General features: G+C 39.6%; 1 protein-coding gene across 3 annotated transcripts in view; it reads right to left on the bottom strand.

Annotated features, from left to right (window-relative positions):
- akt3a (v-akt murine thymoma viral oncogene homolog 3a) overlaps positions 1–12,366 on the bottom strand; it is an 87,427-nt gene that overhangs the window by 51,767 nt on the left and 23,294 nt on the right. Inside the window, exon 1 of one of the 3 annotated variants that reach the window (XM_038296144.1) lies at positions 3,349–3,354. The exons of the other annotated variants lie outside the window; for them this stretch is intronic. The gene's annotated coding sequence lies outside the window, so the exon portion shown is untranslated. Of the gene's footprint in view, positions 1–3,348; positions 3,355–12,366 lie in introns of those variants that run through there. 3 annotated transcript variants of the gene reach the window in all.

Raw genomic sequence — 12,366 nt, 5'->3', positions numbered from 1 at the left:
TCTTTAACACACGCACACACACACACACATAACATTTTTCGCTTAATGACAGATGGCAAGCCAACAATCATAGAGCATCAGCCTTCGAAAACATAGACACACACACACCCCACACGCAGACAAAAACAAACACCAACTCCTTGTGCTCCTGTCCCTTTGTGCCCTGGTAAATGCTTTGATTCAACTCTTACCGACTGTATGTTTGTGTGTAGGGGTGTGTGTGTGTGTGTGTGTGAGCTCACTTCTCTTTACCTCGGTTTATTGAGCGCTAGCTTAATGAAAGCATGCTAAGAAGTGGGCCCCAGCCAGTGGACCATATGGGGGCCATTTAGCCCCCTCAGAACCCTGAGCCAAGCCTCGCTGACATGATTACCACCGCCGTCCGCGCCTCCACACCAGTGTCAGACTGGGAATGGGGAATTTTATCATGGACAGCTAATTAATGACTGCAAATTGGCAACGAGAGGTGGAGGAGGAAAAGAGGATGAAATACTTGATCTCTGTTCAGGCACTCTTCTACCTCCTGCCCACCAACCAATGTATGAAACCTACAGACAATCATGTTCATGTAAAGTTAAACCATGTTTGCATTTTGTTTCTTTACAATAGCACCCTTCATGTATTCAATAGCCTGGAGGTTCTTACTTTGCAAACAGAGTCGTTCCTCTTCACCCTCACTGCATGCTTCCACAGGAGAAAGACTCCTGCAAAATCAATGACTTGATCCAATTGGGTTTTTGTTTTTTTAGCAATTATGAATAAACAAGCATGCTTTGATCATAATAACCATGTTTCCATTCAAATGTGATGTGGGCTTTGAGCAAATTCTTAAAAAAAATAAAAATAAAAATAAATAAAAGGAAATGCCAATTAAACATCCATCCACTGGAGAGGATTAACGAGGCGATGCAAAGCGTAACATTGTGATACGTTAACATGACGCTTTGCTGTAGGAAAAAAAGTAGAGTTAGCAAACTAGTGAGGACCACAGATCAGTGATGAACTGAGGTTTCAATTATGTTTTGAAATCAGGAAAGTTTTATTTACTTTATCATGACACCTAGTATTAGTTATGGTCAATGCCAAACTGAGACATTTTTAAAGGAGACGTGTGATTCTAATGCTCTATTCAGGGTGCCAGCAGCTAATCAGTTATGTTGGGTAAATATTCACCACATCAGAACCTATTTAAAATAAGTTTGTTTTCTTCTAATGCAACACTTAAAAATGAGCAAAAAAAGGTTGTCACTATTAAACTGTAATGTGTTAATAACATCCACCTATTTTTAAGTAACCCTTGCGTTTTTGCATACCCAAATGGAAAAGCAAATAACTAAGGAACTGTACGGCCAAATTACATGTGTGATACATCATTTGAAAGCTTACACCTTCTGGTTTCTAAAAATATAAATGAAAATAGTGTGACTAAAAGACACTCTAAACTGCATCAGTTCAAACATGAGTCAAAGTTCTAGAAAATAATAGGTATTTTTTGAATCGCAGTATCAAAGACATACTTGACGATAGGCATGTGTCATTGTATCACATGCTTATTGCTTTTACACAAAGAATTTAACCCAGAAATCACACTGAAGCATTTTGATGGCCACAAAACTTTTTTGACGCAAATATTTTTCCACTTCTTATCATTTTCATCTGATGACTGACTGGTGAGTGTCTTGGTGACTTTATTAAAATTAGCCATGTTTACCCTTGTTTGAAACCTTATTTCATTGGCTACAAAGCCAAACAGGGCACGTGGCTTTAACCTACAACAGCAGGATTCTATATATAATGTGGAATTATTCGTTTATAATTGGCCGACCGGCAAGGAACGCTCGTGATACTTTGAGGGCTGTCCCTGAGTCAAATCCTAACATTCATAAATGCTTTTGTTTTGTAGGTAGGAAGGTGATGAAAAAAAGCATTGAAGGCTAACATTTTAGGAAGTCTAAGTAGTAAGATGCTAAGTCTAAGCTGCATTTTCATATTTATATATATTTGACCATGCTGCTATATCTGTGTTAATTGTGCTTTGGTGCTCATTGTGTCCATAAAATGAACTTAATGGTTGAATTGAGGAGCATCGAAGCTTTCCAACGATGTAAAAGCTTAACCGTTGTTATTTTCATGCGTTGCGAGTTGTTGGGTCGAAATATACCAAGAGGTCAAAGGTTAAAAATACATTTCATGAGAAAATAAATAAATACCTTCAAACTTTGCTGCTTTATCACTCGTCTGTACCGGAAATAGGCTCCTATGCTACTTCCAGGAGCTAACTTTTCAGCTTTGTATTTAAAAATAAACCTAGTCTTTCTGAGATTTATGTTTTCCTCTCGCGTCAAAATTACGGTATATAGTGTGTAACCAAAATAAATAAACAACTAACATGCAGATAATGAAGCTTTAATCATATTTTGCTGGAGTGCTCTGAGCATGCCTGATTATGACGTCAGACAAGCAGTTTAACGGAGGAAATGTAATAAGCATTAAAATTGTCTCTGAAAAGTCATAAAACATTTTTTTAAAATGTATTAGCATTCCTTAGCAAGATAATGATAGAAATAAATAATTTTAGTACCAATTGCATTATTTATGGAAACCTGGATGTGTATCTGGTTGCATGCGCAATGAGCTGATGGTATGGATTTGCTTCCGGGACGGATTGGGTAGTGACAAAGATTAATGAAAACACGTCCTATGAGAACTGGCTTGGAGCAGATCTGCTTGGCTGTCTTTCCTGTGGAGCTAGTTAACAATTTGTTTTTGTGTCTATCTTCTTTAGGGGTGTAAATAATAATCGTTTTGTATCGATGCATCGATCCAAAAGCCGACGATCCGATGCATCGACACGTCCGCAAGATAATCGATTCATGTTTTTTTTTCCTCCGATCTATTTTTATCCATTTGCTCCTGTGCGTAATTCACCCTCCCGTGCTGCTAAACCTATTTTGCCCTCCTACCGCGCTTCCTGGTTATACTCTTACAGCAGTTTGTTGCAGCAAGCTTCACACAGACATTTTTAAATTATGCTCAGTATTGAAGCGTGGTCTGAGCTACACGCTGTGGGTCTAGATACGGCCGAGGCGGTGAGGAAGTGGGGACGAGTTTAGTCCGACGACGAAGGGACATGAGGGCCAAAAAGAGCGGAGATTCAGCTGGAAAAAGGGTCCCAGCGGTCTCGCGCACCTCGCTCTTCTAGCGGGTCAAACTTCACGAGTTGTTTTCTGCAATTTCGGTCATAAAAACAAAACAAGCCGGCCTCCTGTCTGGTGCACTGTTTGCGGTCAGCTACAATCTGGGAGAGGTGCAGCGGAGCGTCTCTCAAGGGGGCGGTGACGTCGACACTCTGGAGCCTTCTTCTTCTTCTTTTTTTTAATGGCGGTTGGCAAACAACTTATAGGTGCATTACCGCCACCTTCCAGAATGGAGTATGGACCAGACAAACTATTATATTCTCCCTAAAATACCCGTTCTTCTTAGAAAATTACAAATACTACCAAAAACTACATCCCCAGATGACCTTTGAAACAATTCCCTTATATCTAGTTTATTTTTATTCCTGTCTAACTCTCTAAGCAACATCTCTCTTTCCTGAGTATATTTATTACATTCTAAAAAAATATGTTGGACAGTTTCTCTGGAGCCGAGGTATTGCATTGAACTCATTACACTGATATTGTGCAGTATTTTTGCAGTATTTTTTGATGCAACTTTTCTACTTCTGTTATTTGCTGTTGTTTCTAAAGAAAATGCATAATGATATTACAGCTTTCATTGATTTATTTCAAACTTGAAACTTTGTTTAGCCTGTAAGGTGTAAAAAAAATAATAATAATAATAATAAAAAAAATTAACCGATTAATCGATTAATCGAATCGTGGTGTATTCTTGAGTATCGAAAATAATCGAATCGTTGGGTCAGGAAATCGATACTGAATCGAATCGCAATGATGGATGTGATTTACACCCCTAATCTTCTTAAATGCCAGTCTGCCTCTGCAAAAAGCTGCTCACACTGAGCCTGGTTCTGCTGGAGGTTTCTTCCTGTTAAAAAGGAGTGTTTCCTCTCCACTGTCTCAGCATGGATATTCAGTGTGAGGGATTGCTGAAGAGTCAAAAAGAAAATGCAAGAGACAATCGTTGCTGCAAACCCATCCAGGAGGAGCGTGTGTTTGAAGTCAATGACTGGATACAATCAACCATTTTTTTCTTGATAGAAACTTTTACCCAATCTGACTTCTGTTCTCTGTAAAGTGCCCTGAGATGATGTGTGTTGTGAACTGGTGCTATATGAGCTAAATTGTTTGAATATTGTTCTATAATTAAGATCAGAGTGGATTGTAACTGAATTAATATTGATATGACTACACTTTTCTAATGTATTAGAATGTATTGAAATGATCAATGAATTTACCGTTGATTCAATATAACTGGATATATATTGGACACTAGCTGTGATGCTATAAGTAAACCAAAGGGATTTTGTATAAGTCAAATGGCGCAGGACCAACATTTTCATTGTTTCCGTCTGTGTAGCAAGGCAGACTAAAGCTAGTGGTTTGGTTAATCCCGTCAGAGACAGATTACAGGTGGGAAGATATAAATAGAAAGACTGTCCCTTTAACCTGACCACCATGATTTTCCTCTCGCAGCTCAACTATTAAGCCAAGTGAAAGAAAAGCACACTGAGCTGACAGTAAGAGGTCCTAAGTAGATGTTTATGTACAGCTAAGATGCTGAGTCCTGCAAAGTAAAATGAGAAGTGCAGATTAGTATTTAGGGCCTAGACTTAGGCTCTTTGATGTCACTAAGGCACTACATGTTTACTCCCTGTGAGATTCACTTGTGTCTATTAGAGCTGGCTGGATCATTACTACTACTGTGTGCTGGAGTGTGGTCATCAAAAGGTGTGTATGTGCCTCATGCTTCTGTGAAGTCTTTAAAGTTCACAAAGACATCAATTAATAAAGCTGAATAGAAATGGTGTAGTGATGTCAGCCAGTGCAACTCCTGCTGGTTTTAGAATACTTTATTCTAGGTTTCTGTTAATATGCATCATAGAAGTGAAAAAATAACTTGTGCTAAAAAGTGTTTTAATGTGCGTCTGGGAACCTGGATGTTTTCAGTACAGGTCTGACAACAGACCTCATTTACCTCTAGTAAATGTGTAACCACTGTGATAACACTCGACTCATGGTGTATCTTAGGAAGAAATTACCCCTAATACCTTAAAAAGAGAGTTTAAATAGTACATGCTATGTAGGTTTAAATTTCACAAATGATACACAGAGACAAAAAGTTACAATGGATCAAGATGAATGTTTTAATGTTGAATTGCACCCGCCCCAAAAAAAAGTTTACTGCCCCGTCATTCTCTAGAGTAGAACACAGCTTTGTGCTTTTGTGTGCACATGTAACCCATGTTTTACTAAGTAAAACATAAATATTAAATAATAAATAAACATTTAAATATTAAAGTAAATATACATTTGCTGCCTTAGCTCATACTGACACAGTGTGTCTAAGGTGCAAACAATGTTTAATCATGTTGGTTGTTTGTTCTCTTTAGGATCTGAAAGTCATGTCCCAAGTGTCTGAGCTGATTGTTAATTTCTTCAAATAAAGTAAAGGCAAACTTTTGATTACTGCTGCATGCATGCTGGGTTGCTGGGGTATTAGCATTGGTTGTGAGGTCTTACCATCCCAGAAAATGTGATATTGAAGCACTGAAGGTGCCACTATAGTGGTACCAGCAGAACACAAGGCCTGAGGTTTGAATGGCTCAGTGAGAACACTCAAGTGTCATAGCTGGCCCATCTAGGTGAAAAACATACCGTATTTTCACGACCATAAGGCACAAATAAACATCTTTTTTTTCCCCTCAAAATGTGCGGCGCGCCCTATAGTGCGGTGCGCCCTATGTGTGTTGTTACTGTGGACGTTGTTGAGACCACCATGAGAACGTTAAAGGGGGAAGTGTGGGCGTGCACGGTAGCGATACACACAACGGGGTATGAAAAGGCGTTGTTTACTGTTGTGCTTGGCTGCCACGCAAATGGACAGAAACTGCCTCCTATGGTGATTTTTAAGAGAATGACTTTGCCTAAAGAGACTTTTCTAGCTGGAGTCGTTATTAAGGTAAATAAAAAGGGCTGGATGGATGAGGAGATGAAGAAAGAGTGGCTGAGGGAGGTGTATGTAAGGAGACCAGGTGTTTTTTTCCACGCATCACCATCGCTCTTTATCTGTGACTCAATGTGTGCCCATCTCACAGCCGATGTGAAAAACAAGGTGAAACAAATGAACTCTCACTGCATGAAAAGTGGGATTTTCGTCAATATGCAGCACTGTAGATTGTCGTGGAACTTCAGGTAAGCGGCAGTTTACGACAATTTGCAGGCTTCGCCGAAAACTCCCGTAAATTGTCAGAAATTGACATGGACTCTCTTAGGCAGTGTTCCCCCCATGCCTCCCCCCCATGGAATTCTAGGGGAGGCTTTAACATGTAAATGAACATGCTGTGAGCTATACAAATGCAAATCAGGGTTGCAGGGGGGGTTTTACTAGGTAAGAATACAAAGAGATCAGGCTCAGTATACTGTAGCCTCTTACATTTTAGCTTGAATTGATTTATTTAATTAAAGTATAGAGACCAAAACAGATCTTTAGCTGACAGAGCAATACATTTAGAGCAGTAATTATAAAAAAACAAATTGCATTTAAGATAAAAAATAAAATGTCTGTCAATATGCTCAATTCACAATTACTTAAGTGGAAAAGTTTCAAGAAATGAGTCTGAGATGATTTACTTTATAACATGGCGCATTATCCTGTTGGAAGTAGCCATGAGAAGATTGGTACACTGTGGTCATAAGGTCCGGCCAGGTCAAGATCCGCAATTGCAATCGCACCAAACAGGAAAAAGAACATCGACAAATTCCGGTTCGTCAAATTAAAATATGGCAGCAACAGATCGGTGACTAGAAATTATAGCACAATTCTTATATATATATAAAATAATATATTATATTATATATATATAAAAAATATATATATATATTATATATATATATATATATATTATATATAAAAAAAAAAACTAACACCGTTTATTTAAATGATTGGATCCAAACTATTGGTTATTCACCAACGAGGAAGCAGATTTCTCATCTCCATCAAAATATTTATTTTATACCGAGGGACTTAGGCTTTAATCAAATCCATTCAAAAGAAACTTCTTATTACAGGAATGAAAAGAGATGCTGAGTTTGGAAGTAGTGAACAAGTTCATTAAAAAAAAAGCAGTTTTGAATTATCCTTATCCCCGTTACAAAAATCTACAAAAATATAAATATATATTTGGGCAGAAACTGAACATATGCTGGATGATGGTGGGATTTTTTTAATATGTCATATTAAATTAAGCGCTCACAGGGTTCATACAGGAATGAGTGACTCTAATTTAATGCTATTTTAATGCTATTAGAAATGATTTTAATGCCATCAACAAGAACCATGTACACAAGTTATTAGTGTACATGAAATATGAAGGAGCTGCAAGCAGAGTTCCATGACTCCTGTATGTATGTAAACACACACACACACATATATACGTATATATATCCTCTAGCTTTTTCTCCGCCTGGAGCGATATAATATATCTGACGAAATTGTTTTTATAAGCATTTTTTATTAAAGAATTATAAATACTTCGATAAACATATTTAAATAATTTTAGTGCCAATTAAGGCCTTGATTTAAAAAAAGATTTTTTAATTATTTTTATTGATCCGCGGACACCCTGGTTCATCTCGCGCATGCTCTGTACGATCTCCAAGAAACTCAGAGCGGCGCGCGGTGTGCAGCCACAGTGGAGGATGGATGCTTTGCTTTGTGCAGGCGGTCAGGAGCGGATAATGGGGGATTTCGGGGTAAAACTCCTCTTGGACGCGATGGCGACTCTGCATCGAACAAGACGAACTCAAAGAAGAGATGCTAGCGGTAAATATATGTTCGATTACTGCCTGCTAAGCTAAAAGCAGCCTAGCCTAAGCTACCGGCTAATAGCAGCCTAGCTATTAGCCTATCTAGCCTAGCCTTGCAAGAACAAGCTTTATTAAAGTGTATTTTTTGTGATTACAGGAAGCAGTACGCCGTCTTAACAACTCAGAGACTAATTGCAGGCGCTATGAACCGGAGCAAGGGTAAGATTTAAAGAATATGCTTTCATTCTGCGGTAAAAGGCAATGGATACGGATAGATACTGATCATAGCTTTTACATTTTGTTTTCACAGACTACTGTCGCCTCACAATGAGGCGGTGACCTCCTATTAGCTCGGAGCCATAATCAGCAAGTCCAGATTTGCACGATGTTGATAAAGACGACATTGTGTGTAAGTGACTTGTTTTAATGTTTTCTCCTTCCTTGTTACTGTGACTTGCGTTTGATTTTTTATTTATACCACTGTCATTTAATTGTTTTCCAGCTGCCTGTAAGACGTATTTTCAGACGGTACGCAGGAGCTTCAGATATACGCTGCCAGCCAACACGCTGCGTGCGGAGGCTATCTGCTCGGAGTCGGGCCAGAAGAAAGAGGGTAAGACTTTATTTGGTGACTATTTTTCAGGTGCATTGATAGATGTGTTGTGTCCATACGCAGTGCGCTGATTCATTGTTTTTTTTTTTCAGCTGCAGAAAGCGAGGCAGAGTGTGCTAGCAGATGAGGAAGTGGAACTCTGGAAGTCCGCTGTCGTCAGCGGTGTCTCTGGATGGATTGTACGGTCGCCGCCATTTCGTAGGCCGGATCTCACTGAACTCTGTGTTAAGCTGCAGTCCCGGTTAGAAGCGATGCCGAAGTACAGGGCCACGCACAGTAGGCGTCTGCACATCGGACCTGCCTCGGAGGGAATGCTGCCTGTTACCTCCAACCCCGAGGAAGCAAACGGACCGTTCACGGAGTTTTAATTTTTAGAAACGCATGTGTTTGGATACGCGTTGTATATAGTTGTGTGTGTTTTAATAAAGCTCTTTCTTTGCATAAACAGCTTCCTGGCAAATGTTCATTTCCTGTATAAATTCATTCATGTCCTTGATGGTAGCATAATAATTGTGTAGTAGTGTAGGATAACATAAATACACACCATATGAATGAATAAATATATGAATTAATAAATATATGAATGAATAAATAAATATATATATATATATATATATATATATATATATATATATATATATATATATATATGAATAAATATATATGTAAATATATATATATGCCAACCAATCACGAGCGACTTTACTTGTTTAAAAAGAAGTGGTTCCGTCCAATACTCAGTAAGAAAATTAAAGCCTGGCGTGGCCACGTGTGGTTTTGCTGCCAATCACGAGCGATTTCATTTGTTTGAGAATAGTGGTTTCAGCCAATACTGAGTAGGTTATTCAAGCCAGACCTGGCCAGCCGCGCGGGTTTGCTGCATTCATATGCTAATTAGGGCCATTAGTACAGCTGATCGCTCTCCACATACGTCATGGTACGTTTCCGACAATTTGTGGCACGACAAACGCGGACAAGCACGGGTTGCAAATTGTCGGAAACTGACGAAAATCAGGCAGATCTGCGGGAGTTTACGGGGGTTTACGGGGACGAAAATCTCACTTTTCATGCAGTGTCTGCGCTTGCTGTTATTCCGGGAGGTCTGACAAAGGAACTTCAACCGCTCGACATCGGTGTGAACCGGCCGTTCAAAGTAAGGCTGCGAGCGGCGTGGGACCGATGAATGACCGACGGAGATCACAGTTTCACGAAAAGTGGAAGACAGCGCCGGGCAAGTTACGCCACAGTTTGCAGATGGATTGTTGCATCATTTACGAGGAGCCGCCCGGCACGGAAAGTGACTCTGACAGCGAAGAAGGGGAAATAAGCATGTTTGATTTAGCGCAGCTGTTTAATTCAGAAACAGAGGATGATGACTTTGATGGGTTTGATTAATACTTTGTAATAAATACATGAATAAAGCACAATCATACTCAGTTTTGCTCCCGCTCTATTTTTAAATACGCAGTAGAGGTATTTAAACGTAGTAGAGGATATGTACCGGTATATAAAACCTGCGCCCTATAATCCGGTGCGCCTTACGTGTGTGTTAAATACAGTAATGGCACACATAAGTGAGACTGCGCCTTTTAGTACGGTGCGCCTTATGGTCGTGAAAATACGGTAGTTAAAAAACAACAAACAAAAATACAATTCATTTGATCAACAAGACCAAGAAGAAATCAAGTAATTTACATGACCAAATCTACCAAGTCTTTGGCAAAGGTGGCAGATAAGCTACATTTGCAACTGTGCATACCAGTCTCAATAAAATCACCATGTAGCATGAAGGTACATAGTGTCCTGAGGCTGGAGGAGTTACCAGGAGACAGGCCAGTACACCAGGAGATGTGGGGGTGGCCGCAGGAGGGCAACAACCCAGCAGCAGGACTGCTACCTTTACTGTACCTTTGTACAAGGAGAAACAGGAGGATGATTGCTATAGCTCTTCAAAATGACCTCCAGCAGGCCGCAAATGTGTATGTGTCTTCACAAACTGTTAAAACAGACTCCATGAGGATGGTATGAGGGCCACCAATGTCCAAAGATGAGAATTGTGCTCAAAGCCCAACACCATGCAAGACACTTTGCATTTGCCAGAGACCACCAGGATTGACAAATTCACCAGTGGCGCTGTGTGCTCTTTACAGGTGAAAGCAGGTTCACACTGAGCACATGTGACAGACTGGACAGACTGTGGAGACACCATGAAGAGGGATCTGCTGCCTGCAACATCCTTCAGCATGACTAGTTTGGCAATGGATCAGCAATGGTGTGGGGTGGGATTTCTTTGGAGGGCCACACAGCCCTCCATGCGCAGACCAGATGTGGCATGACTGCCATTAGGTACCGAGATGAGGTCCTCAGACCCCTTGTGAGACAATATGCTGGTGCAGTTGGCCCTGGGTTCCTCACTAATGCAGGACAATGCTAGAGCTCATGTGGCTGGAGTGTGTCAGCAGTTCCTGCAAGATGAAGGCCTTGAAGCTATTGGCTTCAAGGCCTTCATTGGCCCGCCCGTTCCCCTGACCTGAATCTAATTAAGCACATCTGGGACATCATGTCCAGAAGTTGCTTGCTCTAGTCCAGGTCTGTGAGGAGATCACACGGGAGACCCTCCGCCACCCCACCAGGAGCATGCCCAGGGATTGTAGGGAGGTCATACAGGCACATGGAAGCTATACACAATACTAAGCATGATTTTCACTTTTTTTAAGGACATTACATCAAAGTTAGATTAACCTGTAGAGTGATTTTCCATCTTAAGTTTGTGTGGGACTCCAAAATCCAGGTTTCCACTGGTTAAAAAAAATTGATTTCCATTGATGATTTTGTTTTCAGCATCAATGAACAGTACAAAGTATTCAATAAGAATATTTAATTCATTCATATCTAGGATGTGTTATTTGAATGCTCTCTTTATTTTTTTGGAGTGTATATAGTTAGTTGGTAGCCTTTTTGCCACAAATTGCTACTTTTCTACAAATTAGAACTACATATGTGACTACATATGTGACACAAATACATCTTTATAAAAAAAAAAAAGGAAAAAGGTCTCATTTTAACAATATAAACTCTCTTTCCCGACATAATAAACTGTATCATTAAAACATGACTTGATTGCAGTAGAAGTCTTGACTATTATGGTTACGGAAAGTACTGGTGCATTATGGGCCTGCCTCCCACGATGTGATTGGTCCATTCTGCTTTAGAATGGATGGTATTCAGCCTTATTAGAATACCTGATGCCCTATGTAAGTCAGTATGGCTACCCAGGCTACGAGGTAAGTGGAATAGAAATTTGAAAGGTGAGGGTTTTTTTAGGCAAGTGTCAGTGAGAAGAGATGACAGACCTCTAAGTTGTCTCCTAAATACTTAGATTAAATCCCAAGGAGGGTTCACTAAGATAAAACTGTTACTTACTGCTGCTATAAAAAAAAAAAAAACAAACATACATACATAATAATACATAATAATAAATACCATTGATCAATAATAAAAACATTACAGTGATAGGATTTTTTTACCCATTCAGGAACCCCAAATCTATGTGAAGCTTAAAGAATATTGTTCTACTTGTTCCACAGTCCCTCAGGCATTGGCCTTATCCTCTTGCTTCTACTCATGACCAAATCTAAATTTCAATGGAACTCCTGCCATATGAATATTTTATTATTTGATTAAATTTGACCTTTTATTTAATTTATAAAAATATAACTGCAAGCAAGTGGTGCAGATTTGCAGACCTTGGTGCAAGTAAGTGCA

Source organism: Cyprinodon tularosa, unplaced genomic scaffold (genome assembly GCF_016077235.1).
Source record: "Cyprinodon tularosa strain WSP-4 unplaced genomic scaffold, ASM1607723v1 ctg368, whole genome shotgun sequence".
Lineage (NCBI taxonomy): Eukaryota > Metazoa > Chordata > Actinopteri > Cyprinodontiformes > Cyprinodontidae > Cyprinodon > Cyprinodon tularosa.
This window is presented reverse-complemented; position numbering and strand designations above follow the sequence as displayed.